The sequence below is a fragment of the Spea bombifrons genome, chromosome 7 (assembly GCF_027358695.1).
Source record: "Spea bombifrons isolate aSpeBom1 chromosome 7, aSpeBom1.2.pri, whole genome shotgun sequence".
Lineage (NCBI taxonomy): Eukaryota > Metazoa > Chordata > Amphibia > Anura > Pelobatidae > Spea > Spea bombifrons.
This window is the reverse complement of record NC_071093.1, coordinates 20,768,835-20,787,067: the sequence shown is the minus strand read 5'-3', so window position 1 is coordinate 20,787,067 and position 18,233 is coordinate 20,768,835. Positions and strand designations below refer to the sequence as shown.

The following is an 18,233-nucleotide window of genomic DNA, read 5'->3' as shown; positions in this document are numbered from 1 at the left end:
CTGGGACCACCCGATCCGGCCGGTGACATCACGCGTAATGACGCGATGACGTCACCGCGCAACTTTATTGAAAACTGACAATTGTCAGTTAAAGAGGTATGGGGGCATGCTGCTTAGATGCCTGTATCTCAGGCATCTAAGCAGCTACAGACCCCCAACATATACCGTTGGAAAGGTAATCTCACCTTTCCAACAGTATAATGCTTGTGAAAAAATAATAAAAAATATTAAGTTAACAAAATAAAATGTACAAAAAAAGTTAAAATTATTTGGGGGTCTCTAAAGGCACATAAATAAAGATCAAAATTGCCAAATTAAATTATCTAAACATAAACTAGTTTAACTTTAAAAAAAAAAAAAAAAAAGTTTAAGTATTCTAGCTAAATGATCACTGTGGTAGCCAATGTTACCACAGTGATCATATAGCTATGAAAAGTCACATTCCCTTTTTAAAACTGTCCGATACTAAATTTTAACCCCATGATCGCTTTGATCATGGGGTTAAATTTAGCCAATGGTAGAGGAAGGCAATTTTTGAAATCCTGATGAACTGCAAATATTATTAAAATCAGCCATTTAGCCTGTGCGGTACGTGAGTAACCATCTCATCGCTGGAGCGCCTTGCATTTTTACTGCAAAACTTATTTTTGCTGTAAAAGTGATTTTTTTTTCTCCCTTTACCATCATTTCTTTGGGATTGTAAGGGGAATGAATGGTGTGTGCTTCTGTGAGTGAATGTATGGATAGTATGGTGTGTGCTTCTGCGAGTGAATGGAGATATGAAAGGCGTGTGAATGGTCAGTAATTAGGGTTGAAGCCTTGACGTGGCATTACTGCTCACATAAGAAGTTAAATTATGGCACAAAAAGTACACATTTTCAAAAACTACACCCCTTGGCGCATCAAATGAGGGGCTGCATGTGTTTCTAGTACAAACCTGGAGTGCGCAAGACACAAATGAACATGTCGCTATGGTTAGAAAAAACATATTTTCTAGCCAAAGCGACATATTCCATCATTATTTGTGCACTCAACTTTTGTCCTAGAAATACATGTAGCCCCTCATTTGAAGCTCCAAGGGGTGTAGTTTCTTGAAATGTGTACTTTATGTACCCTAATTTAACTTCCCAGATGTCTAGACCACTTTAACTTCAGATATGGCAGATTGGAGAATCTTGTTAAAAAATTGTCTTAAAACATTTAAGGGTGATGCCTGCATTTAGACAGCTCTAGACAGCTGGAAAGTTAAATTATGGTACATAAAGTATATATTTTCAGAAACTACACCCCTTGGCGCATCAAATGAGGGGCTGCATGTATTCGCAGCACAAGACTGGAGTGCGCAAGACATAAATGAACTTGTCGCTTTGAATTTAATTTTTTATTTTATTTTTAGAAGTGTGATATTCACTTATTTGTTGTGCACGTCAGATTTGTGATACAAATACAATTAAGACCTCATTTGCTGCAGCTGGGGGTGTAGTTTCTAAAAACATATAGTTTTGTTGGCATATTTTAACATCCCGGGCAGCTAGAGCTGTTTAATTGACGGCAGCCATGCATTAAATTTAAAGATGTCTTTTGTGATAGTCTAATAAATTTAACTTTTAACTATAAAATATTAGAAAAACAGTCTACTGTTCTCAATTTCTGTTTATTTTAGACTGGTTACCTACTACAAATATTTAGCAACACAGCTTTTGATATTAGAGTTTAGAAAAATAACATTACAAACTAGTTTTTATTGAGTCGGAAGTGAAAAATTACACTTTTTTCCCATTTTTGGCTTTATTTTGCAAACCTAATGAGACATACACATATAAAAATTGTATATTTGGAATCTGCTGGGTGTGCTGAAAAAAACAATATATGGTTTGTTATAGTTTATTCCCAAGAAATTTACTTCTAAACGCGTTTAAACGTGAGATGCACCAAAATGCCGAAAACCAGCTTAGCACCAGGGTGGGAAATGGCTTAGCAGCCAAGGGGTTAATTAGCAGGCAGAGGGTAAAAGGAACTGAGCCTGATTCAGAGGAGAAGCCACTGTTATGCCAGCTAGGAGAGCTGATGAACTGAGGGGTGGTTTCTCTCTGCAAAGCTGTATTGATGGTAACTTGTGACCTGTTTTGTCCTAAGCAAGTGCTAAAGCAAAGACTGTTATTCTGCTTATAACTGCTGCTGTTTATTCCTTTAAAATAAACATTGAAGCTGAGCTGGATGTGTCTTGGACTTCATTTACCCTAGAAGACTGTGGTTACAGCCAAGATCCTTGACAAAAATCCCAAGGAAAGGGGTGGCCTGTCACACCCATGAAAATCTTCTCAAAAGTCGGGGGTCGTCTTATACGTCGGGTACTGAAACTTAGCGAGCCGGAGAATCACGATTCCCCACGAAGCCCCTAAAACTGTAGCGTATCTCTAGGGGAGGGGCGAACGGAGAAGCCGCCCCCCCCCCCCCCGGGCCGGTCTTCAGGGCCGCGCCGAGGTAGGTGCAAGATCGTGATCTCCCCAACTAGCCCTGATCAGCGGGCGCCCGATGAGCAGGGCTGGTTGGGGAGATCACGACCTCCCTCTAACTAGCCCAACATTAGGGAGCTCGAGGTCTGGCACTTCAAACCTCGGCTTCCGTGCTCCCTAATCACTATGCGCCGGCTATTGATGCAGAGCGTGGGGATGACATCATATCCCGGCGGTCGGCATCAATTGCCGGCGCGTAGTGATAAGGGAGCAGTAAAGCAGAGGTCGGAAATGCCAGACCTCACACTCCCACAACTGGATGGAAGATAGAGGATTAGAAAGGTAAGAGATGGGGAGAAAGGGGTGTAAGTGCAGTGTATGTGTGATATATATATATATATATATATATATAATTATATATATATATATATATATATATATATATATATATATATATATATATATGTGTGTGTGTGTGTGTGTGTGTGTGTGTGTGTGTAAGGTCAGTGTATGGTCAGGTGTGTGTAAGAGCAGTGTAGGTATTTGTGTGTTTGTAAGCTGGTGTGTATATATCTATACATACTAACATACGCCTGTCCATAATGAACATCGATACACTGCCCTCACCACACATCCCTGCCTTTACACACACACACATAATATATACCGTATTTGCTCGATTATAAGACGACCCTGATTATAAGACGACCCCCCAAAATCTGAATATTAACTTAGGAAAAAAAGAAAAAGCCTGAATATAAGACGACCCCAAAGGAAAAAAGTTTTACCAGTAAATGTTAATTCATGTAAACTATTTTTTTTAATAAAAGCTATGATTGAGAAAAAGATTTTTTTTGTTTTTATTTCTTGTATTATCCAACCTGTCCCCCAGTTACGCACATCTGCCCCCAGGCTTGCCACTCCAATATGGCACTGTGGCCCATGATTTGCCTTTTAACCCTCTATATGCCACTGTGCCCCATGATATGCCTTTTGACCCCTTATGTGCCACTCTGCCTCCAGAAATGCCTTATACCCCTATATCCCATTCTGGCATTTAGGGGGTTAAAATGCATATTATGGGGCAGAGTGGCATATAGGGAGGTATAAGGCATTTCAGGAGGCAGAGTGGCATTAAGGGAGTTAAAAGGCATTGTATAAAGCACTCTGCCTCCAGAAATGCCTTATACCCCTATATGCCACTCTGCCATTTAGGGGGTTAAAAGGCATATTATGGGGCAGAGTGGCATATAGGGAGGTATAAGGCATTTCAGGAGGCAGAGTGCTCTATTAAATGCCCCCTTAACGCCACTCCAGAAATGCCCTATGCCCCCATTTAACACACACACACCCTATACCCCCATTTAACTAACACACACACACACTCACTCTCTGTCTCTCCCCCCCCTCTCTCACCCCCCTTCCCCCGCTCTCCCCCCTCTCTTACCGGTGCTTCCAGCCGGGGCAGCGGGTTGACGTCGCCTTCTGCTGCAGCCGGAAGGAGATGTGGCTAGCAGCGGGGTTTGTCTGCGTCCGTCGCGTATACTTTCCCCGGCTGTCAGAGATCAGAGTTCCCCGCACCGGTGCGGGGAACTCCGATCTCTGACAGTCGGGGAAGGTCTATGCGACGGACGCAGACAACCCCCGCTGCTAGCCACACCTCCTTCCGGCTGCAGCGGACGTTGTCTACGCGGATCGCGTAGACGTCAACCCGCTGCCCCGGCAACACAGCAGGAAGCACCGGTAAGTGTGTGTATGATGGGAGGGGGTTCGGGTGAGACAGGAGGATCCAGGTCCCCTGCAGCGGTGCGGGGGATCTGGATCTTAGTCTCCTAATCAGACCTCTATTTGAGGTCTGATTAGAAGACGACCCCGATTAGAAGACGAGGGGTATTTTTCAGAGCATTTGCTCTGAAAAAAACCTCGTCTTATAATCGAGCAAATACGGTATATATATATATATATATATATATCTGTGTGTGTGTGTGTGTGTGTGTGTGTGTGTGTGTGTGTGTGTGTGTGTGTGTGTGTGTGTGTGTGTGTGTGTGTGTGTGTGTGTGTAAGGATCATTTGGACTAAAGTTAAATCACAATTAATCTATCAATGTCAAATGGAGAAGGGAATTGTAACTCAATTTTTATCAATAAAAAATACCTTTTCTGGAGCTTTTGGATAGAACAATTACAACAGGGCAAATTAGATTAATAACAGGATCACATAGTCTCAAAGCATGATTATCTAGAAACTAATATTATTAAGAATCAATAAATCCTGGTGATGCAGGGAATATAAGATCAAGACCACTAGAACAATAGTTTGTGAACCAATGGGAATTTTAATTTTGTTCAATTTGTTTGTATTTCATGTATGTAAGTGTATATTCGTTTGTAATAGATTCAATCGAATAATTTGCTTTGTTTTTTTTTTTTTTGTCTATTATAAAAATATAAAATCATAAAATAAAAAAAATGTTACTAGGGATGTGTAATATTTCATCCATAATCCCTATGTAGACAAATATTAATACCCATTTTCTTAACAGAAGAAGATCAAATATGTTACATGGCAAATGCAATTATATCATTCCACCCATAATCCCCATGTAAAAACGGGACAAATGTGTTCCTTAGCATGTGTATCCATGATAGTGCACCCAAAATCCCCATATGTAAAAATAATTATACCCATATTCTTATCAGAAACAGGTGAAATGTGTTCCGTGGCAAGTGTAAACATTAGGGCTGCAACAACGAATCGATAATTTATTATGAAAATCGTTGTCAACTTCCGCTGGGGTTTCCATGATGCAGCACCTGCGTCACATGACCTTCGGGGCTCAATATAATTGCTTTACTAAATACAAAAATGATTAAATACACAGTGCAATCTAAAAATGTATAAATATATGGACAATACAAACAATAAATCAAGTATTACAACAATCAAAAAATTTAAAACACAAATGAAAGAATGCACATAATTAATAGATCCCCCCAAAAATTCTACCTGCCCCACCAGGGGTTCATATATCAACAGGAGAAAAACAGGACAAATAAGCACCACTGGGTAATCTAGGCCTGGAGTATTATCTTTATTGTTATGCTTATTTGCCCCGTTTTTCTCCTGTTGATATTTGAACCCCTGGTGGGGCAGGTAGAATTTTTTAGGGATCTATTAATTATAAGGGGGGTATAAGGCATATCGGGGCACAGTGGCATATTGGGGGGGTAAAAGGAAAATGAGGGGGTACTGTCGTACTGTCGCATATAGGAAGTATGAGGCATATCTGGGGGCAGAGTGGCAAGCTGGGGTTCAGATGTGGCTAAAATAAGAGGGTGAATAGAGAAATGCCATTGTGAGAAAGAGATAAAAGTGTTAATGACACATGTTAATGTCATATATAAAAATATTTATAACCATATTCTTATCACAGGGCTTGACAAATTTGTTGTGAATCTAGGCGCTAGGTAAAAAAGTTAGGAGCCAGGATTTTGGTCAGGAGGGATCCGATCATCATCAGCCCACTTACTAAACTCACAGCGTTTGACCTGGAAGCACCCTGGACTTTCAGGTCAGTGCTGTTTGTTTTTTTTTTAAAATACATTTTTTTCATTTTTTTAACTCTTTCGATGCTGATGTTCCATTGGAGCACAGCATTGACAGATATTTAGTCCCCACAAGCTTGTGGGAACAAATGTTAACCCCTGCAATGCCACGAATGTTTCATACACAATTGTGGCATTGAAGGGGTTAACGCTGCACTGTCGCTCTCATGGAGTGATCAGGCAGCAGAGGAGGGTTGGGGCTGGTCTCCACACTCATGGCGAGACCAAAGAACCCTCTCACCCTGTCCCTGAAGACCAGCCACTGCAGGGGGGAGTCTATGATGACTGCTGTAGGCTTCTATGCCTACAGGAATCATCAAAGGGCTTGTGGGGGCTCGTTTTTTTGCTGTTGCTGGTCTGCCTGGGCTTCCAGGCAGACCACCGGCAGCAGAGCCCCTTACAAAACGGGAGTTAACCCCTAAAATGCCGCGAACGCGGCATTGAAGGGGTTAACGCTGCGCTGTCGCTCCCATGGAGCGATCAGGCAGCTGGGGGGTGTTGGGTGAGGTCCCTCAGGGAGCGATCAGGCAGCGGGGGGGGGGTGTTGGGGCTGGTCTCCACACTCATGTGGAGACCGAAGAACCCTCTCCCCTGTCCCTGAAGCTGCCTCTGGCAGCTGGGACTCAATTGCTGGTCTATGGACCAGCCATTGCAGAGGGAGTCTCTTTGATGACTGCTGTAGGCTTCCATACCTACAGGAGTCATCAAAGGGCTTGTGGGGGCTCGTTTTTGCTGTTGCTGGTCTGCCTGGGCTTCCAGGCAGACCACCAGCAGCAAAGCCCCCAAAACGGGAATTAACCCCTAACCCCGGCATTGAAGGGGTTAACGCTGCGCTGTCGCTCCCATGGAGCGATCAGGCAGCTGGGGGGTGTTGGGTGAGGTCCCCAGACTTGTGTGGGGACCCAATCAACACACAAACCCCTTCCCTGAGGCTGCCTGTGGCAGCTGAAAACACGATTGCTGCTTTTCCAGCAACCGCGTTTTCAGCCTACAGGATCACTCCGTGGGAGTGATCTCAGGCTCGGGGGCGGGCTCGGAGTGGCTGTGCTGTCTGCCCAGACTTCTGGGCAGACAGTAGCAGCAGCGCCCCCGTGTGGTGACTCAGCCTCTTACATCCACAATTTTTTCTGGATGTAAGAGGCTGACAAAACCTAGGCGCCAGGACAAAATTCTCTGTCGCCATGGCGACCTGGTGCCTGGGATTTGTCGAGCCCTGTCTTATCAGAAACATGACAGATGTGTTACCTGGCATGTGTAATCATAATGTTTTTTAACCCCTTAACGACAAAGCCTGTACATGTACGGGCTTGCAGTGCAACGTGATAACGACACATTGTGTCTCGTTTAAAAAAAAAAATGTATGATTTGATGGGGTAAATTGAATTGGCAGGTTCAAAGATGTCCCAAATAGGGACATGGGGGCAGTAGGATCTGAAATAACCCAACAAATCCATGCATGTGGGGTATCAACGCGCTCAGGAGATGATACTGAACACATATTGGGGTGTTGTTTGACACGAACATATACCAGGAGTGGTAAATTTATACCTGAAGTACAAAAAATACAAAAAAAATTTACTACCATAGTTTGACAAAGGCTGGTGGTAAAATTAGTGCATGGAAAGGGTTAAAGTACCAGCATTTCAAATACATTGGGGTGTCTAGTTTTCAAAAAATATTTGGTTTGATGGGGTAAATTGTATTGGCCGGTTTCAAAGATACCCAAAATAGGATAATTGGGCAGACTTTTTGACATGTCAAAATTCCAATTTGAAAAATGCACACCTCTCAAAATAGGCCTTTTAGTCCCCGACCAGGTTTTTTCATTAGTTTTTGCAGATGAGTAAAAGTTTTTTGTTTAAAAAGTGAGAAAAAGTAATTTTTTAACAAAAAAATCACCATATTTTATCTTTTTTTTTATAGTAAATTAGATGATATGATAAAAATAATGGTATCTAAAGAAAGCCTTGTTTGTCATGAAAAAAATATATAATATGTGAGGGAGCACGAAATGAGAAAGAAGAAAATCACAGCTAAACAGCAACACAGAAAAATGTTAAAAAAGCCATTGTCCCACAATATACTACGAGTAAGAAACAGTATTGTCCTTAAGAGGTTAAAATAAATTTTCCATCTGAATCCTCCCAAAATTAGGTAAATTCCCCTCCATGTTTATCAATTCAGGTGTCCTGATTTCAGAAATACCTAATTTATATAGATTTTCCATACTTTCTCAGCACTTACATACTATAAGGTGTACATTATCGGTAGAATTTTTATCCTTATGGCTTAACGGGTTTGGGGGTTGTGAACGGACGCAGGAGGGTTATACTGTTTAGATGTTGTGTTAGGGCAGGGCCAAACCTAAGGTGAGGCAAGTAGGCGCACAGCTGTCCGATCAGCAGCTGTAGCCTCCAGGACTGCTTGTGGAGATCAAGGATCTCCCTAACCAAACCAACATTTAGGAAACCATGTAAATGCATGGGTACTCTGAGCAATCGCCCAGGGGCCCAGCGTTCTAGGGGCCCCGTGGTGAATTACATTGCTACCAGCAATGTGATTCAAACAAGGAAGCCCCTAAAAAATAGCAGTCTATATAGGGGGGGGTGTAGAGGCAGCTGCACGATTGTGCTGTCCCCAACCAGCCCTGCTCATCGGGCGCCCTGAGGGCATTGCGTTGGTCTGGGTATGAGGTGTCCGATAAGCAGGGCTGGTTGGGGACAGCACAATCCCCCTCTAACCAGCCCAACATTAGAGAGCGCGGGGTCTGTCAATTCAGACCTCGGCTTCCATGTTCCCTTACCACTACGCGCCGGCAAATGATGCAGATCGCGGGGATATGATGTCACCCTGGCGCTTTGCATCAAAAGCCAGCGCATAGTGATGAGGGAGCACTAAACCAGAGGCCTGGAGAGACAGAGCTCACGCTCCCATGACAACATGGAAGAAAGAAGATAATGTATGATGCAGGATGATGGAAGATGATAGAAGATGAGAAAGGTAAGACATAGGGAGAAAGGGTTGTAAGGACTGTGTGTGTGTGTGTGATAGATATTTATATATATCTATACATCTATATATATATATATATATATATATTAGGGCTGCAAAAACTAAATCGATAAAATCGATAATCGATAATGAAAATCTTTTATTTTGGTTATCAATTAGTCGAATCGATTTTTATCGATTATAAAAAGAGTTTTTTTCCCAGAGAAAATGCTTTGAAAAACTCCTCTCCTTATATAATCCGACCTCAAACAGAGAACGGATTACAACAGCTCCTACGATGCAGCACCAGCATCACACGATGTAGAAGCCCCAGCGGAAGTGAAGGGGAGTAACGGAGGCTGTGTGTGCACATCGTGCAGACCTCCACCGGCTGACAGAGAATCCAGGTCTCTTGCAGAGGATCATCCTCTCTGTCAGCTGGTGGGGGGCAGAGTGGTGTATGGGAGGGGGGGGGAGAGAGGCAGAGTGGTGTATGGGAGGGGGAGAGAGAGGCAGAGTGGTGTATGGGTGAGTTATAGTGGTGTATGGGGGGTATAATGAATTTCAGGGTAGTAGAGTGGTGTATGGGTGTGTAATGAATTTCAGGGAGGCAGAGTGGCATATCTGGGGGAGTTAGAGTGGTGTATAGGGGGAGGTAGAGTGGTGTATGGGGGGGTATAATGAATTTCAGAGTGGCATATCTGGGGGAGGCAGAGTGGTGAATCAGAGAGTATAATGAGTTTCAGGGTGGTGCAGGGCCTTTATGGGGGGTGGACAGTGGCATATATCAGGGTGCACAGTGGCATATAGGGAGGTATAAGGCATAAATGGTGCGAGTGGCATATTGGAAGTTGTAAGGCATATCAGGGGGCACAGTGGCATATAGGGGGTATAAGGCATATCAGGGGGGCATAAGACATATCTGGGGGCTCAGTTGCATATCACTGGCATATAAGGCATATCGGGGGCACAGTAGCATATCAGGGGGCACAGTGGAACCTCTGGCATATAGGAGGTATAAGGCATATCTGGGGGAAGAGTGGTAAGCTGGGGGTCACATGTGCATAACAGGGGGCAGTTTGGTAAATAAAAGAAAATATAAACAAGGCTTTTTTCTCAGTTTTTATTAAATATGAATTAATATTTACTAATACCTTTGTATTAAAGCCTAGTTAGAGAAACACAGGATTTGTGTTCTTGTAGCTTTTATTAGTATGTCAATAAAATAAGAAGGTGAATAGAGAAATGCCATTGTGATAAAGAGATGAAAGTGTAAATTGTAAGTTTTTTTATTACATTATTTTAAATAAAAAAAATAGCATTTTTTTAATCCAATTAATCGAAAAAATAATCGGCCAACCAATCGATTATTAAAATAATTGTTAGTTGCAGTCCTAAATATATATATATATACCGTATTTGCCCGAATATAGGCCACACTTCCCCCCCACTTTAAGTCTTTACAGTGGGGGTGCGGCCTATATTCGGGGTTTACTGCAGGAATGCGCAATTCCAGGCGCCGGCAGGCAGCAGGGTTAGGATACAGATCCCAGGCAGCGCTGCAGGGGACCCGCATCCTACTCTCAGATACGCTGAGACAGCCCCCCCTGCCAGCACTTTCCACCAATAGAGTCTCCTTGGTGTCTAGCGGGGGACATCGTGGAAAGTGCCGGCAAGGAAGATTGTTAAAGCGCATCGCCCAGACGTTCACCGGCTGCGGTGATGCGCGTAAACAACCTCCGCTGCCGGCACGTCTGCTCGATGTGCTTTAACCCCTTAATGACAAAGCCCGTACATGTACGGGCTCAAAAAGCATTGTTTTCAATGGGTTTAGGGACCGCCCATTGTCCTTAAGGGGTTAACAATATCCCTTGCCTGGACTTCCCACTGGGCACCATAATGTTCCACCCATAATCCCAATGTAAAAAAATGATTATACCCAAATTCTTTATAATAAACAGGTCAAATATCTTACTTAGCATGTGTAACTATAATATTCCACCTATAATCCCCACGTAAAAAAAATATTATACTCATATTCGTATCAGAAACAGGTCAAATATGTTACTTAGCATGTATGTGGGACAATACTATTTTTATTTTCATAAAGGTTTTAAAAATGTTTACATATATAATTCGCGTGGGTACATCAAATATGGAAAGGGGAATTATGGATGAAAAAACATGATAAAAACCACCAAAAATTCTATGGTATGTAAAACTCCTGGTCCTCAAAGGGTTAAGCTTTTCGCTAGAACCACTCATGTAAACAGCTTCCATTATTTTATAAGCTGAGCATTTGGTAAATAACGGAAACAAATAATTTACAAACATGTGATATCAACGAATTTCACCTGGTGATCAGAAGATACCTTTAACTAGAGACGCACAGATATGTACAATGCAATACGTTAAACTACACCTATATACGTTTTTATCGTAGATTATTTTAGCAGCCTGCCGCCAATCAATACAAATTCATCGGTACCGCTTACCTTGTGAGCTCCACAACATTCAACGTAGCGATATCTATGAAATACGGCAAGCGAGTTACATCAGCCTGAACACTTGTTGCATTTTGTCAGGAAGTACGAAATCACGCCTTCCCTAACGTCTACCGTCGCGTTGTTTCGGTTTAAGCGGTCCTTCCTTAACGTCAGAGGTATGGTCACAATAGACTAGGAAAGCATTTGGCGGTAGTGTTACACGTCTAGACCGGTAATATTGCTATTTGCTCCATTGTTGTATTTTATTAATACAGAGTAAGATCTTTGCTTAAGACTTAGTTAACATACAAAGTACGTATTTTTTTTCCCACAAGGCAGTAAAACAAAGTTGCCATTTTGCTCGCGCTTAAAATATTTTTGTATATCTACTGTTGTTGTCGGTCCATGAATGCATGTATGTTTCCAGTTATTACCTTAACCATATTAACCCCTTCAGTCCTAGGGGTTTTTGGTACCTCAAATCCCGGAGCAATTTTGCCATTTTTGCAGTATGTCGGCGATTATTATACTTTCCTGTTCGTAGTGTACCCATGTAAACTTTTTTCAAGGAGAGAGAGCTTCTTTTAATACCATAGTTAGATGATTAGCTAAAAATTTAGGAAATTTTGTAAAAATTAGCGAAAATTAGAAACCCCCCCCACATTTTTTATAAAATACATTTTCTATCTGCATCCTCACAAAATTAGGTAAAGTGATGGAAAATCCCCTACAAGTTTATCAATTCAGGTGTCCTGATTTCAGAAATACCTAATTTATATAGATTTTCCATACTTTCTCAGCACTTATAGGGAACATACTATAAGGTGTACATTATTGGTAGAATTTTTATCTTTATGGCTTAACAGGGTTGTGAACGGGCGCAGGAGGGTTATACTGTTTAGATGTTGTGTTAGGGCAGGGCCATACCAAGGGTGAGGCTCCCATGACAGCATGGAAGAAAGAAGATAATGTATAATGCAGGATGATGGAAGATGATAGAAGATGAGAAAGGTAAGACATAGGGAGAAAGGGTTGTAAGGTGTGTGTGTGTGTAAATGTATATAGATATACCGTATTTGCCCGAATATAGGCCGCACCCCCCCCACTTTAAGTCTTTAAAGTGGGGGTGCGGCCTATATTTGGGGTTTAGTGCAGGAATGCGCAATTAGTATCTCCGATGCCCGGGACATGCAGTTCCGGGCACGCTGCAGGGGACCAGCATCCTACTCTCGGATACGCTGAGACAGCCTCCCCTGCCAGCACTTTCCACGGGGGCAGTGCCGGCATGGGAGATTGTCTAAGCGCATCGTGCAGACGTTCACCGTCTGCGGCGATGTGTGCATAAACAACCTCCGCTGCCGGCACGTCTGCACGATGTGCTTTAACAATATCCCTTGCCGGGACTTCCCACGGGGTGAGCAGCATATCTCGGGGGGGCAGAGTGGCAGCATATCTGGGGGTGCAAAGTGGCATATCTGGGGGCAAAGGGGCGTATGTATAAGTAAGGTGCATTAAAATGGCTATTGGTTTTCTGTTTGTATGTAACATATGTTGAGTAACTGCATAATACAGGGCTCGACAAATCCCAGGCGCCTAGGAGTTTGTCAGCCTCTTTACAGCCACACAAAAATGCCCCCGCATCACCACACGGGGGCGCTACTGCTGCTGTCTGACAAGGAGTCTGGGCAGACATCACAGCCACTGAGAGCCCGCCCCCGAGCCTGAGATCACTCCCACGGAGTGATCCTGTAGACTGAAACCGCGATTGCAGGAAAATCTGCAATAGGGTTTTCAGCTGCCACAGGCAGTTTCAGGAAAGGGGGTTCAGTGTTGATTGGGTCCCCACACAAGTGTGGGGACCTGACACAACATCCCCCTGCTGCCTGATCGCTCCATGAGAGCGACAGGGCAGCGTTAACCCCTTCAATGCCGCGATCGCGGCATTTTAGGGGTTAATTCCCGTTTTTCAAGGGGCTCTGCTGCTGGTGGTGGTCTGCCTGGAAGCCCAGGCAGACCAGCAACAGCAAAAACAAGCCCCCACAAGCCCTTTGATGATTCCTGTAGGCATGGAAGCCTACAGCAGTCATCTGAGAGACTCCCCCCTGCAATGGCTGGTCTATAGACCAGCAATTGCGTCCCAGCTGCCAGAGGCAGCTTCAGGGACAGGGGGAGAGGATTCTTCGGTCTCCACATGAGTGTGGAGGCCAGCCCCAACACCCCCCTGCTGCCTGAGAGCGACAGTGCAGCGTTAACCCCTTCAATGCCACAATTGTGTATGACACATTCGTGGCATTGCAGGGGTTAACATTTGTCCCCCACAAGCTTGCGGGGACTAAATATCAGTCAATGCTGTGCTCCAATGGAGTATCAGCATTGAAAGCGTTAAAATATATATATATATATATATATATATATATATATATATATATATATATACATATACCCAACAAAAAACAGCACTGACCTGAAAGTCCAGGGTGCTTCCAGGTCAAATGCTGTGAGTTTAGTAAGTGGGCTGATGATGATCAGATCACTCCTAACACTGTTAGTTTAAAAAAAAAAAAAAAATCCTGGCTCCTAACTTTTTTAGCTGGCGCCTAGATTCACAACAAATTTGTCAAGCCCTGGCATAATAGATACCAAAAATGTTAAAATACAGTGTGTTAGTTAGAATACTGTTTTATTATTCCACTGTGTATCTTTTTCTAAAAATCTAATTTTTTTTCTTTAAAAAACTTTTAGGGCGCGGCCTATAATCGAGCCAATAAGGTATGTATAATATATATATATATATATATATAATTAATATGTAGATAGTGAGAAAAGGGAGGAGAGGTAGCTAAAGAGAAAGGCGGGTCGTAAGAATACTGAAATAAAGAGTGTGTGAGAGAAGGAATGTGTGGATGAATAGTGTGAAAGAATAAATTATGTGAATGAAAGTGTGAATTAGTGAGTGACTATAAAAGGTTTTGTATGTATCATAGATGTATAATAGATTTGTAGGAAGGCAAAGATCACACAAGCAGGTTGTTTGAGCCTTGGGGACCAAGATGGCACAGGGCGGGCTGTTTGGGGAAAAAGTTAACTCATGATGGGATGTTTGGTGACAACGATGGCAAGTCCTATGTGTGTAATCTGGGTGCTGGTCAGGTTCTGTGTGGGCAGCATGGACACCAGTGCTGGCTTTGGGGTGTGCAATCTGTGAGGTATACCTGTAATTTAGGGTGTTTATCTATACCTTTTAATGCTAAGTTTTTATGTGAATTCCAATTGATCTATACTTGCAAAGCTGGGTTTGTGTGTTATTCTGTTGATCCATATCTGCTATGCTATGTTTCTATACATTATTTATGTATACCTGCAAATACAGGGTTTATATGTCATATTCAGTTGATCAATACCTGCAAAACTGTTTGTGTGTTTTTTATTTGATCTATACCTGCATTGCTGAGTTTACATGTGATTTCCAGGTGATCTATACCTGCAATGTTGGGTTTGTGTGTTCTATTGATCAAGACTTGCAATGCTATGTTTCCATGCATTATTATTATTGTATACCTGCAAATACAGGATTTGTATGTCTGATTCTGTTTAGTTGATCTATACTTTAAATGCAGAGTTCACATGAGAATTTCAGTTGATCTATACATGCAAAGCTGGGTTTGTGTGTTCATGTGTTGATCTGTACCGGAAATGTTTCCATATATTATTTATGTATACCTGCAAATATGGGGGTTTTATGTCTTTTTCAGTTGATCTATACATGCAAGTGCTGTTTTATGTGTTTATTTGATCCATACCTGAACTACAGGGAGTTAGTAAAAGAGAGGTATGGCTTAGTGAATAAGGGGATAATTCTGGGGATGATTCTGGACCTCTGTATGTCATGGTAGGGTCAGAAGGGGGGAAGACTGCACTGACTCTCACAGTCTTCCCGTAATTTGTAGTTAGTGTGGCAAATATTTTTTATGGTGTGGTAGTGGAGGGAATTATTGCATGCTAGGGAGTGTGTAGTGGGGCCCAAAGAAATGCTTGCATAGGGTCCAATTATTTCAATATAAAATTGTCAGCAGGGGCTAATATTAGTATATATATTGTCAGCATGGGCTAATATTAGGATATATTGTCAGCATTTATGTACATCGGCAGCAGAATCTAATATTAAATAATGAAAACTAACTGCCAGTTTGTTTGTTCAATCGCAGTCTTTACTTCAAAGAGATATGCGTACAGTTTGTGTGTAAGAGCAGTGTAGGTATTAGTATGTTTGTAAGTTGGTGTGTGTGTGTAAAGGCAGGGTTTTGTAAGGGCAGTGTATGTGTATATGCATGTTAATGGGCAGGTGTGTGTAGGGGCAGTGTATGTGTGTTTATGGGTAGATGTGTATAAGGGTAGTGTATGTCTATATGGGTGTTTATGGGCAGTCGTGTGTAAAGGCAGTATATGCGTGTTAATGCGACCCGGCGTTTAAAAATGTAACAGTTTTCCAGCGTTCGTGCCGGAAGCTGTTACATGAGATCGGATAGCAGAAAGCCAGCGATGCTGGCTTCTGCTCTCAGGGGGTAGTCTAGGCTGTCAAACGACAAGTAGGGCAGGACGTACTGGTACGTCCATAGGGGATTCTTGGGATGCCTTTTTTTGGACGTACCGGTACTTGACAGGGAACTAAAGGGGTTAAGTATCTGGATGCAATAATAAAACAGTTGATTTGATAATTTCTTGTTTGATAGCTAGAAGTTCATATTATGATTTCTTCAGGGCCGCCATTTTTGAACTTAATGACGAAAGCCGTCTTGCTTTATGTTTATTGAACTGTCGTTGCCCATAAACTCATTAAGTCCACCCTCATAAATTATTATTAGGGCTTTCTTTTGAAATATATATACCGTATTGGTCTGATTATAGGCCGCACCCTTATAGTTTGGTGCTATTTAAAAAAAAAAAACTATATATATTTATTTAATTTTCTTCTTAAAGAAAAAATACACAGTTGAATGGTAAAACAGTATTTTATTTAATGAACAGGAATGCGTGTACATTTTTGGTATCTATTACGCAGTTAGTCTTGCTTTTCACAGCATATGTTATATACAAACAGAAATTGGTAAAACCAATAGCCACCTTAAGGTCCCCCCTTAATTCATAATGCACCTTGCTTATAGATATGCCGCTCTGCCCCCCAGACTTACCAATGCATCCCCAGACTTGCCCTCTCTTGCTCCAGACTCCCTGGTATCTAGTGGGGGCAGCCGGTGGATGTCTGCGTGATGTGCGTAGACAACCTTTGCTGCTGCCCGGCATTTCCGCTGGGGTTTCTATGACTATGACGATGAGTGTTATAAAAAGGGGTCTGTGTTTTATGAATCTTACTGTATTAATTCAGGGCTCGACAAATCCCAGGCGCCAGGTCGCCATGGCGACTCAGAATTTTGTCCTGGCGCCTAGGAGTTTGTCAGCCTCTTACATTCACAAAAAAATGCCCCCGTGTCACCACGCGGGGGCGCTGCTGTTGCTGTCTGCCCAGGAGTCTGGGCAGACAGCACAGCCACTCCGAGCCCGCCCCCGAGCCTGTGATCACTCCCACGGAGTGATCTTGTAGGCTGAAACCGCGATTGCAGAGAAACCTGCAATAGCGTTTTCAGATGCCACAGGCAGCTTCAGGAAAGGGGGTTCAAGTGTGGGGACCTGACACAACATCCCCCTGCTGCCTGATCGCTCCATGAGAGCGACAGGGCAGCGTTAACCCCTTCATTTAGGGGTTAATTCCCGTTTTTCAAGGGGCTCTGCTGCTGGTGGTCTGCCTGGAAGTCCAGGCAGACCAGCAACAGCAAAAACGAGCCCCCACAAGCCCTTTGATGACTCCTGTAGGCATGGAAGCCTACAGCAGTCATCAGAGACTCCCCCCTGCAATGGCTGGTCTATAGACCAGCAATTGCTTCCCAGCTGCCAGAGGCAGCTTCAGTGACAGGGGGAGAGGGTTCTTCGGTCTCCACATGAGTGTGGAGACCAGCCCCAACACCCCCCTGCTGCCTGATCGCTCCATGAGAGCGACAGTGCAGCGTTAACCCCTTCAATTCCACAATTGTTTATAACACATTCGTGGCATTGCAGGGGTTAACATTTGTCCCCACAAGCTTGTGGGGACTAAATATCAATCAATGCTGTGCTCCAATGGAACATCAGCATTGAAAGTGTTAAAAAAAAATATATATATCCAAAAAAATTATTTAAAAAAAAAAACCCAAAAAAACAGCACTGACCTGAAAGTCCAGGGTGCTTCCAGGTCAAATGCTGTGAGTTTAGTAAGTGGGCTGATGATGATCAGATCACTCCTAACCAACTGTTAGTTTAAAAAAAATCCTGGCTCCTAACTTTTTTAGCTGGAGCCTAGATTCACAACAAATTTGTCAAGCCCTGTATTAATTAATATTATTGAATAACATTTACTGTATGAATATATATATATGTACACTGTTATGCCATGTAAAGTCAGAGTCCACACTCTGCAATTTCTGCAAATAACAAGATTTATTAAGCGAGACTAAACAAACTAACAATACATATACAATTTGCTAGTTAGTATATACTGTTACCAAACTATCCATTGATTGAATGGAAATAAACAGCAGTACAAGACTGTAAACATGTGATACAATTACCACTCCCTTCTGTCCATCTCCATCGCAGACTCAGAG

The 18,233-nt window shown here is 42.7% G+C and overlaps 3 protein-coding genes across 5 annotated transcripts in view; 1 reads left to right on the top strand and 2 right to left on the bottom strand.

The window, feature by feature from the left end:
* LOC128502194 (queuosine salvage protein-like) overlaps positions 1 to 11,670 on the bottom strand; it is a 43,707-nt gene extending 32,037 nt beyond the window's left edge. Inside the window, 1 exon segment of the mRNA XM_053471955.1 lies at positions 11,548 to 11,670. The gene's annotated coding sequence lies outside the window, so the exon portion shown is untranslated.
* BZW1 (basic leucine zipper and W2 domains 1) overlaps positions 1 to 18,233 on the bottom strand; it is a 245,153-nt gene that overhangs the window by 26,659 nt on the left and 200,261 nt on the right. The gene's annotated exons all lie outside the window — the stretch shown is intronic.
* ORC2 (origin recognition complex subunit 2) overlaps positions 11,644 to 18,233 on the top strand; it is a 113,108-nt gene continuing 106,518 nt past the window's right edge. The window contains exons 1-2 of one of the 3 annotated variants that reach the window (XM_053472267.1): positions 12,410 to 12,549; positions 14,281 to 14,307. The gene's annotated coding sequence lies outside the window, so the exon portion shown is untranslated. Of the gene's footprint in view, positions 11,771 to 12,409; positions 12,550 to 14,280; positions 14,308 to 18,233 lie in introns of those variants that run through there. The other 2 variants (XM_053472268.1, XM_053472265.1) reach the window with 2 other exon arrangements.